This window comes from Lissotriton helveticus, chromosome 1_1 (assembly GCF_964261635.1).
Source record: "Lissotriton helveticus chromosome 1_1, aLisHel1.1, whole genome shotgun sequence".
Lineage (NCBI taxonomy): Eukaryota > Metazoa > Chordata > Amphibia > Caudata > Salamandridae > Lissotriton > Lissotriton helveticus.
Window position 1 is genome coordinate 1,866,873,477 of NC_136057.1, and position 15,576 is coordinate 1,866,889,052.

Below are 15,576 nucleotides of genomic sequence, written 5' to 3' on the forward strand. Positions count from 1 at the left end.
AAATTTCGCTAAGCTTAATTAGAGATAAATATCGCTAGTTGTTGATAATATGCCCCCGTGTTCCTAGCCTTAAAAGCCTTTCAGAAGGAGCTGTACGGGAACAGGGTGTTGATCCAAACAGACAACACCACGACTATGTTCTATATCAACAAACAAGGAGGAACACAATCAGTAGCACTATCAGGGCTAGCACAGAAAATGTGGACATGGGCCATACCACTAAAGATAGACCTACTAGCAATACATCTCCTGGGGAAGGACAATGTGGAAGCAGACAGACTCAGCAGCCAGATGTCAGCATCCCACGAATGAGAGACCAACCAACAGGAAATACAGAGAGTATTCCACAAGTGGGGTGCACCGCAAATAGACCTATTTGCAACACACCAAAATGCAAAATGCCAAAACTTCGCATCCAGACAACCAGACCATCGGTCATAAGGGAATGCGCTAAAGACATTTGCATATGCTTTTCCCCTTGATACCACTGATACACAGGGTACTCAGCAAATGCAGGATCAGCAACATGTCGCTGATACTAATAGCCTCACAGAAAAAAGTATCTCTACCTATATGATTAAATATGTACATGTATCATCTCTTCAAATAATGACACTATGACTGGACCAGAAAAAGAGAAATGTAAAGAGTCATAGAAAATCTCAGTTATTTAATTTTATTTGTAGTTTTTCTTTTAAGCAAAAAAGAAAAAAAGGAAACAGTCCCAATAGAACATAATAATGACAATTAATAAATATCATTAAAAAATAACAAAAAGCAATTTTTAATTAAATAAGCAAAAAGGTTAGAACCCATAAAGGAGGTCTCATTAACAAGCCATCAATCACAACACACACTCAAACCAGATTCATACCGCACCACAAGTCAAGTCATAAATTTGTACCACAAATACATACATCGCACTTGTATGTGAAAGAAAGTAAATAAACAAACACAATGGCCCCACACAAAAGGTAATCAATTTACAAAAAAACAATGTACAAATGTAATGTTTTATACATAGTATAATATTTAGATGTCTTCAAAATAGCGACATTTCATCAATATCAGAAGAATCAGAAGAACAAGGGTGGGGGGGTCTCTTAAAAGCACCGACGCGCATTTCGGTGTACTATCCCTCAATTTGGAAACCCCCTTCTTCAGGGCATGACAAGGCCGTGTCAAACGGACCAAGGTAGCAAGGGGACCTGCCAAGTACAAAGTAATAACATGTAAAATAATTCATAGATAAAACAAATATTATTTTAAATCATTCAAGGTTGAACATCAGCATATTACACAGTCAAAAAAGTGTCATTGCAGCAATTAAATCATAAATTACCAGCACTAGAATTAGACTCAACCTGAACCAGAGACAGTGGATTGCACCAAAAACGTTATATACAACGAACCTAGTAAGTACCTATAGAGTTAAAAAACCACAGGCGGAATAGACTGAAGAAGAAAATTAAGACGCAATAGGGGGAAATACTCAAACAATAACAGACAATTTGAGAAGAAACAATAAACACAAAACACAGTTCACCTAATACCAGCCCTAGATCTGAAGGAGCTTCACTAAAGGCTCGTCTAATCAAGCACTACCGCGGAAGGGATGTATGACGTTACAACGCATGCTTTTACCACGCATGCTGTTACAACGCAAGTATTACAACGCAAACCTTTCCAACGCATTACACTTGGGGGTGCTGGATAGTGAATAGTTTAATTTACTATTCCAACTCCACTCCCCGTGGACACTAGGGAAGGTGTTGGATAGTAAATTAAAACTATTCCCTATCCTAGAGCGCCCCCCAGTGTAATGCGTTGTAAAGGTTTTCGTTGTAACAGCACTGCGTGGTAAACGTTTCGTTGTAAAGGATGTTCCCCCCGCGGAAGAATATAGACAAGGATTACTAACAAGGAGAACTCACCTCAATGTGAAATAAGGAGACTGACCAGAGCGATAAATAACAAAATACAGGAACAAAAACACCAAATTTGCAAGCCGACTGTTGAAAAACTCCAATCTGAAAATAAAGAGTCCAAGTGGAGAGAAAAACAAGAAATGGGCACTGTTGTAGTTTATTTAAAAGTATAGACTAACGACATACGTCTCAAACACCGGTGTCAAGTCACAAAGAGATTGAGGCAAGGAAGTCGAGTGTATGTTCCATTGAGTGCAGTGTAATTATGTGGCACTGAGTGGTATTTGGAATGTATGTTGCATTGAGTGCAGTGTAATTATGTGACGTGAACTTATGTGGCACTGAGTGGGATTTGGAGTGTATGTTGCATTGAGTGCTGTGTAATTATGTGGCGTGTAATTATGTGGCAATGAGTATGATTTGGAGTGTATGTTGCATTGAGTGCTGTGTAATTATGTGGAGTGTAATTATGTGGCACTGAGTGGTATTTGGAGTGTATGTTGTATTGAGTGCTGTGTAATTATGTGGCACTGAGAGGGATTTGGAGAGTATGTTGTATTCAGTAGAGTGTATTTGTGTGGTGTGTAATTATGTGGCACTGAGTGGTATTTGAAGTGTATGTTGCATTGAGCGCAGTGTCACAAGACCTCTGCGACTCCCTCGCCTCGTTCTTCCACCGCAAGATCGCCGACATCCACAACAGCTTCGGCGCCCCACCCACGCACCCAACCGTCGAACCAATGCCCCCCACCGCCACCCTTCGCACCTGGACCACGGTGACCACCGAAGACACAGCCCGCACGATGAACACCGTCCACTCCGGATCACCGACCGACCCCTGCCCACACCACGTCTTCAACAAGGCCGACTCCACCATCGCACCCCAACTCCGGAACATCATCAACGCCTCCTTCAACACCGCCACATTCCCGGAGAGCTGGAAGCACGCCGAGATCAGCGCCCTCCTGAAGAAACCTACAGCGGACCCCACCGATCTCAAAAACTTCCGCCCCATCTCACTCCTCCCTTTTCCTGCTAAAGTCATCGAGAAGATCGTCAACAGACAGCTGACCGCCTTCCTCGAGACGAACGGATCCCTCGACCCCTCGCAGTCCGGCTTCAGAGCCAACCACAGCACCGAGACCGCCCTCATCGCAGCCACCGACGACATCCGGACCCTGCTCGACAAGGGGGAAACAGTGGCCCTCATCCTCCTGGACCTCTCCGCTCCGTTCGACACGGTCTGCCACCGCACCCTAGTCCAGCGCCTCAGCAACATCGGTATCCAAGAGAAGGCACTGGAGTGGATCATCTCGTTCCTCGCCGGAAGAACACAAAGAGTCCGCCTCCCCCCGTTTCGCTCCGAGGCCACCGAAGTCATCTGCGGCGTCCCGCAAGGATCTTCACTCAGCCCCACCCTTTTCAACATCTACATGAAACCTCTCGCAGCCATCGCACGCCAGCACAACCTCAACATCATCTCTTACGCCGACGACACCCAGCTGATCCTCTCCCTCACCAGAGACCCCGACACCGCCAGAACCTGCCTACACGAAGGGATGAAAGATGTCGCCGAGTGGATGAAGGACAGCCGCCTGAAACTGAACTCGGACAAGACGGAAGTCCTCATCCTGGGATCTTCGCCCTCCGCCTGGGACGACTCCTGGTGGCCCCCAGCCCTGGGCACCGCACCCAAGCCAACCGACCACGCACGCAACCTGGGCTTCATCCTGGAACCCTCCCTCTCGATGACCAGACAAGTCAACGCCGTCTCCTCATCGTGCTTCAACACCCTGCGTATGCTTCGCAAGATCTTCCGCTGGATCCCGACCGAGACCAGGAAGACTGTCACCCAGGCACTCTTCACCAGCCGACTGGACTAGGGAAACGCCCTCTACGCCGGAACCACAGCCAAGCTACAGAAAAGACTCCAGCGCATCCAGAACGCCTCCGCCCGACTCATCCTGGATGTCCCCCGACGCAGCCACATCTCCAGCCACCTGAGGAACCTGCACTGGCTCCCCGTCGACAAGAGGATCACGTTCCGGTTCCTCACCCACGCACACAAGTCTCTCCACGACCTGGGCCCTAAGTACCTCAACGACCACCTGACCTCCTACACGCCCACCCGCCAGCTACGGTCCACCAGCCTCGCCCTCGCAGCCGTACCACGCATCCGAAGAGCCACCGCCGGAGGAAGATCCTTCTCTTACCTGGCTGCCAAGACTTGGAACTCCCTCCCCATCCACCTTCGGCTGACCCAGGACCATCTCGCCTTCAGGAAACAACCCAAGACCTGGCTGTTCGAGCAGTAGCATACCCCTCCCCCCAAGCGCCCTGAGACCCTCCCGGGTGAGTAGTGCGCTATACAAATGGCATGATTGATTGAGTGTAATTATGTGACACTGAGTGGTATTTGGTGTATGTTGCATTGAGTGCTGTGTAATTATGTGGCGTGTAATTATGTGGCACTGAGTGGGATTTGGAGTGTATGTTGCATTGAGTGCATGATGGGGCCCGCAGTACAGAGGCCTCTAGGCATGGGGAACAAGGGTTTACACCAGAAAGCAATCCTAAATGGGGTTTGTAGCGCTGCAAAACAGGTGCATAAGACCCCAGAGAAGCCGCTACAACGGAGACAACCCCTCATTGGCACATTTGAGGGCATCATTGATGAACAACAGTGCCCCCTGTTTGATCGAGGGGGGGGACCTCCCACACTATTGGACTAGCACAGAAGGCCTGTGGGCCACAAATAGCAGTTCCGCTCCTTCTATCCCTCCTGCTCTTCTCTTGCTGCGGTTTCTCCTGGATATCTCCTTGGAGAGAGAACTGTTGTGCCGTATCTGGCCCAGCCTGAAGGTGGTGACTGGGAAAACAATGAGCTGCTGCTTGGTAGGTCTGGGTGCACTGTTCTGGGGAAGGCCCCCACAGGGAGAGTGCCTTTGTGGGGACAGATAGAGGGAGCTGACTTTGGGTAGTGCTGTTACAAGGTGATGGGGGACACCATGCACACTCTCCAGCGCAACAATCTCAGCACTCTTGACATCATGATGATGATCCCTAAAGGCTCTAAAACAGGTGAAAGCCAATAAACCCCCTCCATGTCCGAAGCGGGGACAGCCCCGACAGGTATGAACCTCCATACTGACCACTAATGCTAAATTTGCAGCTTCTTGCTGCTGTGCAAGGTTTGCGGGTGCACAGCAGCAAGAACCAAAATTAGACACTTTGATTATTGACATGGGTCATATGTGTGAGCAGCACAACAAACTAAAAGCGAGAATGTCCACACATGATGCGAAAGTAATGGAGATGCAGCCTGCTGTATCAGACACACAGACTAAACTTGCAGCCCTGCACCAAAAGGTGGACCTCCTGAAACAAACCTGAGGACAAAGAGGGAAGTTTCACGCCTGAATAACATTCGGATATGATCCTTCCCGAGAAGATTGAGGGGCCTAGCATGGATTTATACCTGGAACAATGGCTAACGCAAACCATCCTAGGGGGCAAAACATCCACCTTCTTTTCAGTGGAACCGGGTACCGACCCGGCCATAACATCCTACAGATTGCGCGCACCAAAGGCCCATAACCGGTAGAGAACCAGATAGTTACAATATTCCCAAACTATGTGTTTGACGTACAAAAATGTAGGGTGAAACTTAAACTTTGTCAGTGGGGATCAGGTGCACATTGATTTTTCCAGCTAAACTTTGAGTCTTGGATGGTGATAATGCACTTCTTTTCCAATCCACCTATGAAGCCTAGTACTGGTTGGAATCCAAAGGGACCGTCCTTCATCGGATCGCCAGGACGTTGAGGAGGGTTGGACCCTGGTCCAGAATCAGTGCTAGTCAGCCTGTAAGCAGTGCTTTAATGGGCCGGTACTCACCGGTACTGAGTACCGGCACTTCTTAGTTTTACCGATCAGAGTACGGGCACTTCTCCACTGTTAAGGAGAGTACCGGTACTCTGAAGGTAACCTAATTGGTGCTAGTGCTGCGGAGCTTGAGGGAGTCAGAGTGGAGCAGATCTGTACGGGACTCTGACAGCCAAAGCGCCTCTCTAGCTCGTAGATAAGTGAGTAACTGCTGAACCATTCAGCAGCAGCTCATGTGCATTATGCAAGGGGTGTCCCTGTTTGGAATTTTAACGCCCTGCTGTGTTTGATAGAGAAGGGCCCATTAAGGCCGTTCTCTGTCAATCACATTCACACTGTGCTTGCTGTGACAATCCCAAGTGAACCTTTTTGGGAGCGAGACTGAGAAGGAGAGAGAGTGTGTGTCACGTTTGCCTGCTTCTGTGTATGTTTGATTGTGAGCGAGAAAGCAAGCTCAGAGAGGAAGAGAATCTGGACACACTCAGGAGGTAGTTTTAAAGAAATGCGTGAAATGCTTTTGTGTGTGCATTGTCTGCTTGTTTCTGTGTGGATTAGAAGTATTGTGCCAAAAGCAAGCAAGTAGATCTCATATGTGAAATAGTCATAGGGAGAACTGGTTGTTTCAAATGCATGCTGGAAGTACAGCATGTCAGTCGCCTGTCTCACAGGTATGATGGTTATTGGTAGCGTGCTGGATGTCTCACAAGGGAGCCGCAAGTCCTTTGTAGAAAGCTGGCTGTCTCATATGCGTAGCAGTCTTTAGAAGAGAGCTGGCTAGCTCATAAGAGACAGCTGCTTCACAGGTGTGGTAGACATTGGAAAACAGCTGGCTAACAGGTGTGATAGAATCTATAAAAGAGAGTGGACTGTCTCCTATGCATATTCCAGTCATTGGAAGTACGCTGGCTGTCTCAAATAAGTGATAATAATTGGACGGCAGCTGTCTTCATTGGAAGAGAGCTGACGGTCTCAACAGCATAATAGACTAAAGAACAAAGTGGATGTCTCACAGTGAGCTAACCCTTATTGGTTACAAACAGCAGACTATGCCTCACTTCTCTGATGAATCCCTGGGCAGGTGCAAGCCTGTCTGCCTGATTATCACCCTGTCTGTTCTGTCTGCCCGATTATCACCGTTTTTTTCTGTCTGCCTGATTATTATCCTGTATTTTCGGTCTGCCTGCAAATATTGCAAAACAAGGAAATCTTAACATATTGTGTTAGGTAATTATTTTGTGTAATGAGTTAACACGTTTTGTTTATAGCTATACTTTTCTCGAATGTTTTGGTATGTCCTGCAACTGGCGTAGTACTCATTATTATTACTGCGATTCCACACATTGTTTTGTTCTGAGGCACATTGATAATTTGCCTGAATAGTGCTGTTGATGTCTTGACTGCATTCATTCAAAAGCTCCTATTATGATTTAGGGCATGCTCCCAGCAGGTATTCACCCCACTCTTTATCATCATATGCAGCTGTTAATCCGCATATATGGCAAGCTGGAAACTACAATCTAAGGAAATGCACGGACAAAATGAATACGCGATAGAAATGTCTTAGTATCATCATGTCTCGCCCCGCCAATATCGCCCACTAGCCACGCCCCTTGCTCAATTTAATGAGTACCTACCTACAGTTACTTTTTCCATTTAAAGCACTGCCTGTAAGTACCTCTCCCACCCTTTCCAGGAGCAGGCAGTGAGGGTGAGAGCCACAAGTGGTAGCTGCACTGGTTCGGGTGAGGCCCTCTCCCTGGAGGCGGCAGTGGGGCGTTGGACGCTTCGGAGATACAATTCATGACTGGCTCCATACCGGACGACCGCCCAGAGACACTACGAGAGGGACCTCAGGTGAACCCTGCCAAGTTTCCCAAGTGCGTGTGATGTGCTGCTCCAAACCACGTTTTTGCTTTGATTTCTGGGACTTGCCGGCTTATTATTCCCAGAATCCAAAGGGAAACCTGGACTAGAGCAGACCACCAGGCATGGACCTGGGAACCTGTGCTGCTCTGTTTACATGCAATTACCTGTAAGTGGAAACGAACAAAATTGCCGTACGTTTTGTTCTTAACTAAACCTTTGTTCCCGCTCGCTGCGCGCAGGTCTTATCTTCATAGACTTCGACCAATTTTTATAAACCTACAGAAAAACTGTCCGGGTGCTGCCGTCCTCGACTACCTCGCGTAAAACCCTTCCGCCATTGACCGCCAATTATTTGGATCGGATGGTAGTGATTGCAGAGAAAGATGATTGGAGCACGACATTTGAGTTTCGACCAATGACAGAGGACGCAGTGCGCAATTACATCACAACCTCGGCCTATAGGAGTCTCCCGCCTTCTGCACTTTTCCGCCTACTTGCTCCAGTCCACTGTCTCGCAGCTGTGTGCTCCATCCATACAGACCCGCTGAGGCTGCAGCGACTCTACTGCACCGGGGCTAGCTAAGCTCACCTGCTGGTTGTGTTTTTCGGCTAGCCGTACCTGACGGTGAGGCATAACCGGTGCAGTGGATCACCGAGGGGTGTATGTGTATATAAGGAAGAACTTTGGGGCAGATTTATGAGGCCCTTGCGCCACGTTTACGCCGCTGTTGCGTCACGCAAGGCGGCGTAAATGTGGCGCATCCCTACGAACGATTTACAACGTGACGCATCTAGGCAGATGCGTCACGTTGTAAAGCCCTGCGCCGCTTGTGGGCGTTCCGGCGCAGGGTGGGCGTTCCGGGGCAGGTGCGCCTCGCAAAAGTGGCTGAGTGAAATCTATAAGATTTCACTCAGTCACTTTCAGGCCAATGCTGCGTCAAAAGCCTGCGCCTGCTTGAAGCAGGCGTAGGTCTTGATGCAGTATTGGTCAGATAGGGCACCCCCGAGCCTTGCTGGAGCTGCGTCGCGCTTGCGACGCAACTCCAGCAATGCGCCACCTTTACGGCACAGATGCGTCACGCATCTGTGCCGTTTTTGCCCCATGGTGCGACGCATTGTAAATGCGGCGCACCATGGGTGGCGGAGCTGTGGCGCACTGTGGCGCACATTAACTGGCGCATCCCTGGGGATGCGCCAGTTAACATAAATCTGCCCCTTTGTATTTTAAAAGTGCTTTGTGATGTGCCCATTTCTAAAGGATGGAATGCTGCAGCTTTTGCCGATTGTTGACCGTGGTTTCTACACTGGGTATCTGCTATTCACCATTTTTATATGCAAAGGTTTTTCCGAAAATAATCATTTGATTTATATTTCAAAGCGTTCGTTGCACGGTGACCAAGTGATCCCTGCAAAGACGGGTTTTCTGCTTACGTTTTAGCCAATCGCGCACTGCCTTGTGAAGTTGAGTTTAACACAAAGTAGTGGTGCAACTCTTATGTGGCTTACATTCTGGTGCTTCAACGTCTGTTCTCCTTGTAACACTTTAATGTTTTGTTTTTCTCGTTACTACTCTGATTTGATACGCATTTTTACACTCCTGTTTGTTTAAACTTTGAGTCTTGTAATCTACAACCCAGTCTGGCTCTCTGTTGCTTATGATGACTATTTAACAAATGGGAATCTCTCTGGAAAAGGATGAGGGGTACACTTGTTGCTGAAATTGCACAGGGCGGACTGGTGTGGAAATGTCCCATAAAAGGCGTCTCCACGCGTTCAGCATTCTAAGTCGACCGTCGCCCGCTATAGCGCGTAGATGCTCATACTCCCTTTGCATTGTAGGCGCAGTTACTGAGGTGGTGATTCTACTGCACCCAGGCTAGACAAGGGCTCACCTGGTCAGGATGAATGTGGATTTAAGGGTTGTTATCGGCCAGTCGCATCATGGCGGTGGGAGTCACCATTGCAGTAGATAGCCGCGATCAGTGTAGAAGGAAGAACGAGGTAAATGCACACTTTTAAGTGTGCATTGATTGTGATGTTAGTATCTCTAAACTGTTTCGTCTGAGAGCTGCAACATTACATGGCTCTAATGACTATGATTTGTGCACAATTTGTAAGTTCCTTTTTTTCGTAAATATTTTAAACTATATTTTAGAGTATTCACCTGCACAACGAGGATTTACATTTAAGGCTGTTACTGCAGATACTGTTAATGTTCACGTTTTAGCCAGTCGCTCACTGCCTGGTTAAAGTTTAACTGAACGCCGAGTGCTGCTGCAACTCGTGAATGTGTAGCGTAACAAGGAGTGGTGCTACTTGAATGTCGATCTCCTTCCAACGCAGTTAATGTCTTGATTTTGCTCAGCAAAGCCAGAGCATCGGCTGATAAAATGGAAAACTGGAGTAGTGTGATGCGGTTTAGGTTAATTTTAGGTTGGGCGCGGGGGTCAATTAAAGTACTTGTAGAGCGCGCTACTTACCCGTGAGGGGTCTCAAGGCGCTGAGGGGAGGGGGGGTGCTGCTTCTGCTCAAAGAGCCAGGTCTTGAGGAGTCTTCTGAAGGCAAGTAGGTCTTGGGTCTGCCGTATGTGGGTATGGAGGTTGTTCCAGGTCTTGGCGGCCAGGTAAGAGAAGGATCTGCCGCCGGAGGTCTTCGTTGGATGCAGGGGACAGCGGCGAGGCTGGCGGAGCTGAGCTGGCAGGTGGGGGTGTAGAAGCGGAGTCTGCTGTTAAGGTAGGCTGGTCCAGTGTTGTGGAGTGCTTTTGTGTGCGTGGGTGAGGAGCTTGAAGATCCTCTTGTCGATGGGGAGCCAGTGTAGGTCTCTCAGGTGGGGGGTGATGTGGCTGCGGCAAGGTATGTTGACGATCAGTCGGGCGGAGGCGTTTTGAATGCGTTGTAGTTGTCGTAGGTGTTTGGCTGGGATTCCTGCGTAGTGTGTTGGCATAGTCCAGTCTGCTGCTGACGAGGGCCTATGTCACTGTTCTTCTTGTTTCGGTCAGGATCCACTTGTGGATCCTGCGGAGCATGTGGAGGGTATTTTAGCAGGAAGAGAAGGCGTTGACCTGCTTAGCCATGGAGAGGGTGGAGTCGAGGATGAATCCTTGGTTGCGTGCATGGTCGGTGGGTGTTGGTGCGTTCCCAGTGTGGTCGGCCAACAGGAGTCGTCGCAGGCTGAGGGGTTGGGTCCGAGGATGAGTACCTCTGTCTTGTCCGAGTTCAGCTTCAGACGGATGCTCCTCATTCAGTCGGCGATGGCCTTCATTGTAGAATGCTCATATTTTTAAAGTTAGTGTGGAATGCTTACTCTTGATGTTTATGGTATTTTTTTCCGTAACTTCAGAGTTTGTGTGGGGGTATGTCCACATTGCGTCTAGGGGCTTCCGCACGGTCTCTGCAGCTTTTGCACTTTTAGGGTTAAGCATTTAGTCTAGTTGACCGAGCCTGTGATGTAAGAGCAGTGGGCACGATTTTTCCTGAAAGCATGATCTACGGAGGAACTTTAGTGTTTAATTTGTATTACAAGGAATGTGTGACTAAAGTGTTTTCATTGCTTTTAGGAATGGGGGATGGACCAACGACTGAAAATAGGTAAATACGGCCTTGTAACCATTCCTTTCTTAAATACTGCTCACTGCCTGCTCTGAACAATGCTTAAAAAAAATTTGAACAATCTCGACATTGCATGGCTTAAATACGTTTTGAGAATGCCTAGCTTGCTGTTGAACCTCGGAGCTAGCAAAGGCGAATCCAGTGCATTATTCAATTAAAAAAAAAAAAAAATTAAAATATCCATGACGTCTTTAAAACTTATGTCTCACTTGCAGTAATAGTGTATATTTACAGTTCTAAATAGCAGTGCTCCACCTGGTATTGGAACGATAGAAAGTAACTCTAAGGCCAGCGGGAGCTGTAAAGAATTTAACTTTACTACGTACATTTATCCGCCCCTATTTAGGGAATCCTAGACGTGTACAGTAGATTGTCCTTCGTCCTCCTATCTCTGTTCTTGGCGCCTTGATCGTGTATTATGGAATGGTTTTACAATTACATTCTGTTTTGTAATCTACAGTCTAGCTCTGTGCTGCTTATGATGACTATTAAACAAATGGGAATCTCTCTGATAAAGGATGAGGGATACACTTGTAGCTGAAAGTGCACAGGGCGGACTGGCGTGGAAATGTGCCCGTGGATAACGTGCTCACTAAAATACCACTTTCATAATTGCAGGACCGCATTTGCTGGAAATAGCACCGGGTCTAAGGTGACCGAGAACAAGCTGATTACATTTCAGTGCGCTGCCAATGGGTGTGGTGCTGGCGAAACGGGACGTGCCCGGATGAAGCTGGTAAGTGTGTTGGTTAAAGGTGTTTAGTTGTAATATTTCTCGGGCCAGTTTGTTTTCCTCACTAGATTGATATGGCTACTTTGTTGATGAAAGGCATGTCATTTTACTTTATCGTTTTTACTTAAGTCACTATCAGAAGTACACGTTTATCACCAGAGGGAGCTTTGCATGAAACTTCATAAATCGCTCGAGGCGCATGGTACTGCTTGCTAGCCTCTGCCCTAGTTAAAAGACTGCTCAGGCAGGATTCCTTTGTTTCTTGGAGGTTACCTGCATGTAGTACTGTTCGGTGTGCTGCATTGGTGTAAGACGCGGTCGGTCTGCGCCGAGATCGATACAATGATGACCACATAGTTCAGCAGATGAACAGTGGTGAATAAGAGCTCTTGTCTTTCGCTCCTATCTGATGTATCGATGGTTTGTGGCCAAAGCAGCAGATGGTGTGTAAATGTGTGCTGGAAAACTAATGCAGACCGTGTCCTTTTATTTCCAGCCTCCATGGAAAGATGAGTGATCGAAGGTAAGTTTCCTTTTTTTCTCTAGTTTAGAGCACTTCTGGGCAGCTGTGTTCTAGTCCAGGTGTCTCCAGTCAGTTTGAAGGTTTGTGAGCTACTGGTAGTTCGCCACAGAGTAGCTCCCAGCCTTGAGTTAATTTTTAACCAAGAACTGTATTGAAGGAAGTATTGCGTTTCCCCCCCCTTTTTCGAAGTTAAGGCTGTTTAATTTACATTATGGGACTGCAACTAGCGGAGCCTGATAAGCTGTGCTCTACTAGGATTTATGACCCATGTGGGTCAGATTCCAATCTGAATCACCGAGGTACTCACCTCTTGAATAAGTCATCCTCAACTCGGTAGTGGCGCATGTGAACAAACCCCTTTTTAAATGAAGAGTTAACTAAATGATTAACTTAACTCATTTTAATTTCAACCCATTTCAAAGTGTTGTATTTACAAACTGGCATCTTGCGCCTAGTAGCTGGTAAACACTTATTTATAGCTGAATGTCCAATAAATCTAAGCACTGATCATTTTAATGGTAGGCTATATGCAGCCCGATGTGAAGTAGAGCCAGCCTCCCTCCGCTCACCTTTTTTTTATGAAAAGAAAAATGTGACCCTGTCCTTATTTAAAAAATTAACTCAAAGCTGTGAGCTACTCTGAAGGTGTCTGGGAGCTGCTAGTTGCTTGCGGTCGACTGGTTGGAGACACCTGTTCTAAAGGATGCCTGCTTGCATATTTGACACAACAGCCATGAACGGTGAGTTTCTACTCCTTAAAATTCTGATCAAATAGAGCACTTCTTGGTTTAAGTGATGCTGATTAAATGTCTGACCTGAACACTCATGTTGATAAAATGCAGTCTGATACACCTAGAGGTGCTCTAGCATGAACCGTATGTACAATGGTATAAGTCATTGAATTGCTTATGACCAGTTGGCCACATGAGCCTGCCTGACACTGGCAACTTGCTTTTTCATTCCTGTGACTCTTTGCTGTTCCGAGAGGCTTTAATTTTTGCAATCATAGCACGCGTAGCATCACTGGGTGTCTGTGCCCTCGTGAGCCATTGTACAAAGGGTGCCTTAGCAAACAGCCTTGAGGGTCTACCTCTGGTATACCCATTGTATTGCTTGCCCTCATTACCTTTACATGCAGGCCTCTTCGTGAAAATCATCACAGGGCTTCTGGTAACCCGATTTAACATATTTCTGAAAGTTAGTGCTCAAACAGGCTAGGTGCATGGTAACGGAAGTAAAAGAAAAGCACAGAAGGTGTCCTGCACCACTTAGCGTTGAGGAGTAGCTTAGTTGTCATGTGACCTAGTTTGTTATACATGTAACGATGTAGTCTACTAATTCAGAGAATTTGATTGGATAACACATGGTTGGCACGCATAAGAAAGAGGGGCACGGTGAAATAAAGGTATGTCCTATAATCACTTAACTTTGTCAAGCTGGGATAGATGGTGCCTTTAATAGAGGTACAATGTTGAGAGAAATTGTGAAGAATAAGCTACACCCATCTTGCTAGTTCACGTAATTGATCTCGCACACATGGTGTGAATGGGCCACAGTGATCAGGTGATTGCTTTTGGACCACGCCTTGAGTTTTGTCAAAGTTCTGTTTATTCTAGCTTGGTGAGGTCTGTCATATGAGTGACCTAACTGGTATGACCGACTTGACGGAAACTTGTGGTGGGTGTGACCTACCAGTATTTAGTTGGCTCCTCTTTTGCTATGTTCCCCTAGCATTGGCACTTCTAATGGGTCTGGAAATGTGCATGCTAGCAGCCTTTGTGCCAGCATGAATAGGCGCATCAAATCCAGACATGGTAGCTTTGTCAATGCTTGTTTTAGCTTTATGGTTGTACATCATGCGACTTACGTGTTTTTTTTTTAATTTTTTTTATTTTTAGACCAACCTACTTCAGTTGGAGCAACAAGTGGCGACTTCAACTGGCTTCTACTGCAGGTATAAAAGCAAATCTCTTGTCGCATGTGCTTGCATTGTAATGGGCACTTTTAAACTGACGTGTAACCCATGATGAAACCGATTCTGCCATATGACTTTTGCTGATTCTACCCCATACCGTTCCATTGTTATCTGAGGTTACTTTTTGTGGCGTTGATATTAAACTGATCCGTATTATTGCAGTTGCTAATGTTGTACTTGCCTGTTTCTTGTAGGATCCTGCCTGACTTAGCTGCCACACTGGCCTTTGAGGTAAATTGCTATTTTTTCATACCATATAACACCAGTGAATTATCGTGGGGTTGACATTGGTACCAAAGTTGACTTGCCATGGCCTGTGATGCTCTTATCTGTGAAGCGTTCTGGGTGGGAGCAATAAAGTTTCTAGGAGTGTTAACTGTGTCCACAGCCAAGTCTGCAGATGATGATAAATATGTTGGTAGGGACATCTGATTAAGTGTGAAGATTACCAACGTCTCTGAGCAGGTTGCACGCTGGTATGTGGGTTAGTCTTTAGTTTAACGTGCTTTCTTCAACCCCCACTGTCAATGTACATACATTTTTAATGTAAAACTGTTTGTCCCCCAGTCTAGACTCCACCGGCTTTGAGAGTTTTTGGAGTTCATCTCGCTTGAAATTTCCAGGTATATTTGTTTTTATTCAATAGGTCTTGCCATGTGGGTATGCCACATTGCAACATATTTTGAACGGTTTCAAGGGTGTGGGATCTTGTGCTGTTTGACTTTAGCCCTTCGGCTACTGCACGTAGGGGCCTATGTTGCAATCCAGTTATATAAAGGCTGTCTCATGTAACCCTGACATGAAGTCAAAGTTGTGGATTGGGTGGGGTTGCTCTCCTGCCATGGCATGTAGCGGGGACTACTGGACAAACAAAAGTGCTATACTTTACTGACTGGGTAGAGGGCAACTGGTAGATTAGCACGGTCTATTCGCAAATTGGGGGTTAGTTTCTGCATTCCATTTCTCAGACCTGGTTAATCCGGCTTCAACGGAGCGAGTTTGAACCAATAACTACATTTACTGGACTGAAGTAGTTGGCTGGTTAGTGGTGATGTGG

At 46.8% G+C, this 15,576-nt stretch overlaps 1 long non-coding RNA gene and 6 other non-coding genes across 7 annotated transcripts; all 7 read left to right on the forward strand.

Annotated features, from left to right (window-relative positions):
• The first annotated feature begins 8,171 nt into the window (after window positions 1-8,171).
• On the forward strand, window positions 8,172-15,536 carry LOC144754283 (uncharacterized). The gene is made up of 7 exons (XR_013594692.1): window positions 8,172-8,304; window positions 11,237-11,267; window positions 11,907-12,024; window positions 12,518-12,544; window positions 14,443-14,498; window positions 14,714-14,750; window positions 15,087-15,536. It is a non-coding gene; the product is annotated as an uncharacterized LOC144754283 (long non-coding RNA).
• LOC144780798 (small nucleolar RNA SNORD79) lies at window positions 9,330-9,404 on the forward strand. The gene has a single exon (XR_013600772.1). It is a non-coding gene; the product is annotated as a small nucleolar RNA SNORD79 (small nucleolar RNA).
• LOC144780776 (small nucleolar RNA SNORD79) lies at window positions 11,759-11,834 on the forward strand. The gene has a single exon (XR_013600770.1). It is a non-coding gene; the product is annotated as a small nucleolar RNA SNORD79 (small nucleolar RNA).
• Window positions 12,356-12,439, forward strand: LOC144780936 (small nucleolar RNA snR60/Z15/Z230/Z193/J17). The gene has a single exon (XR_013600842.1). It is a non-coding gene; the product is annotated as a small nucleolar RNA snR60/Z15/Z230/Z193/J17 (small nucleolar RNA).
• LOC144781096 (small nucleolar RNA SNORD78) lies at window positions 13,332-13,395 on the forward strand. The gene has a single exon (XR_013600874.1). It is a non-coding gene; the product is annotated as a small nucleolar RNA SNORD78 (small nucleolar RNA).
• LOC144780902 (small nucleolar RNA SNORD47) lies at window positions 14,563-14,638 on the forward strand. The gene has a single exon (XR_013600829.1). It is a non-coding gene; the product is annotated as a small nucleolar RNA SNORD47 (small nucleolar RNA).
• LOC144780926 (small nucleolar RNA SNORD74) lies at window positions 14,909-14,988 on the forward strand. Its single transcript, XR_013600837.1, has one exon. It is a non-coding gene; the product is annotated as a small nucleolar RNA SNORD74 (small nucleolar RNA).
• Window positions 15,537-15,576: the final 40 nt, after the last annotated feature.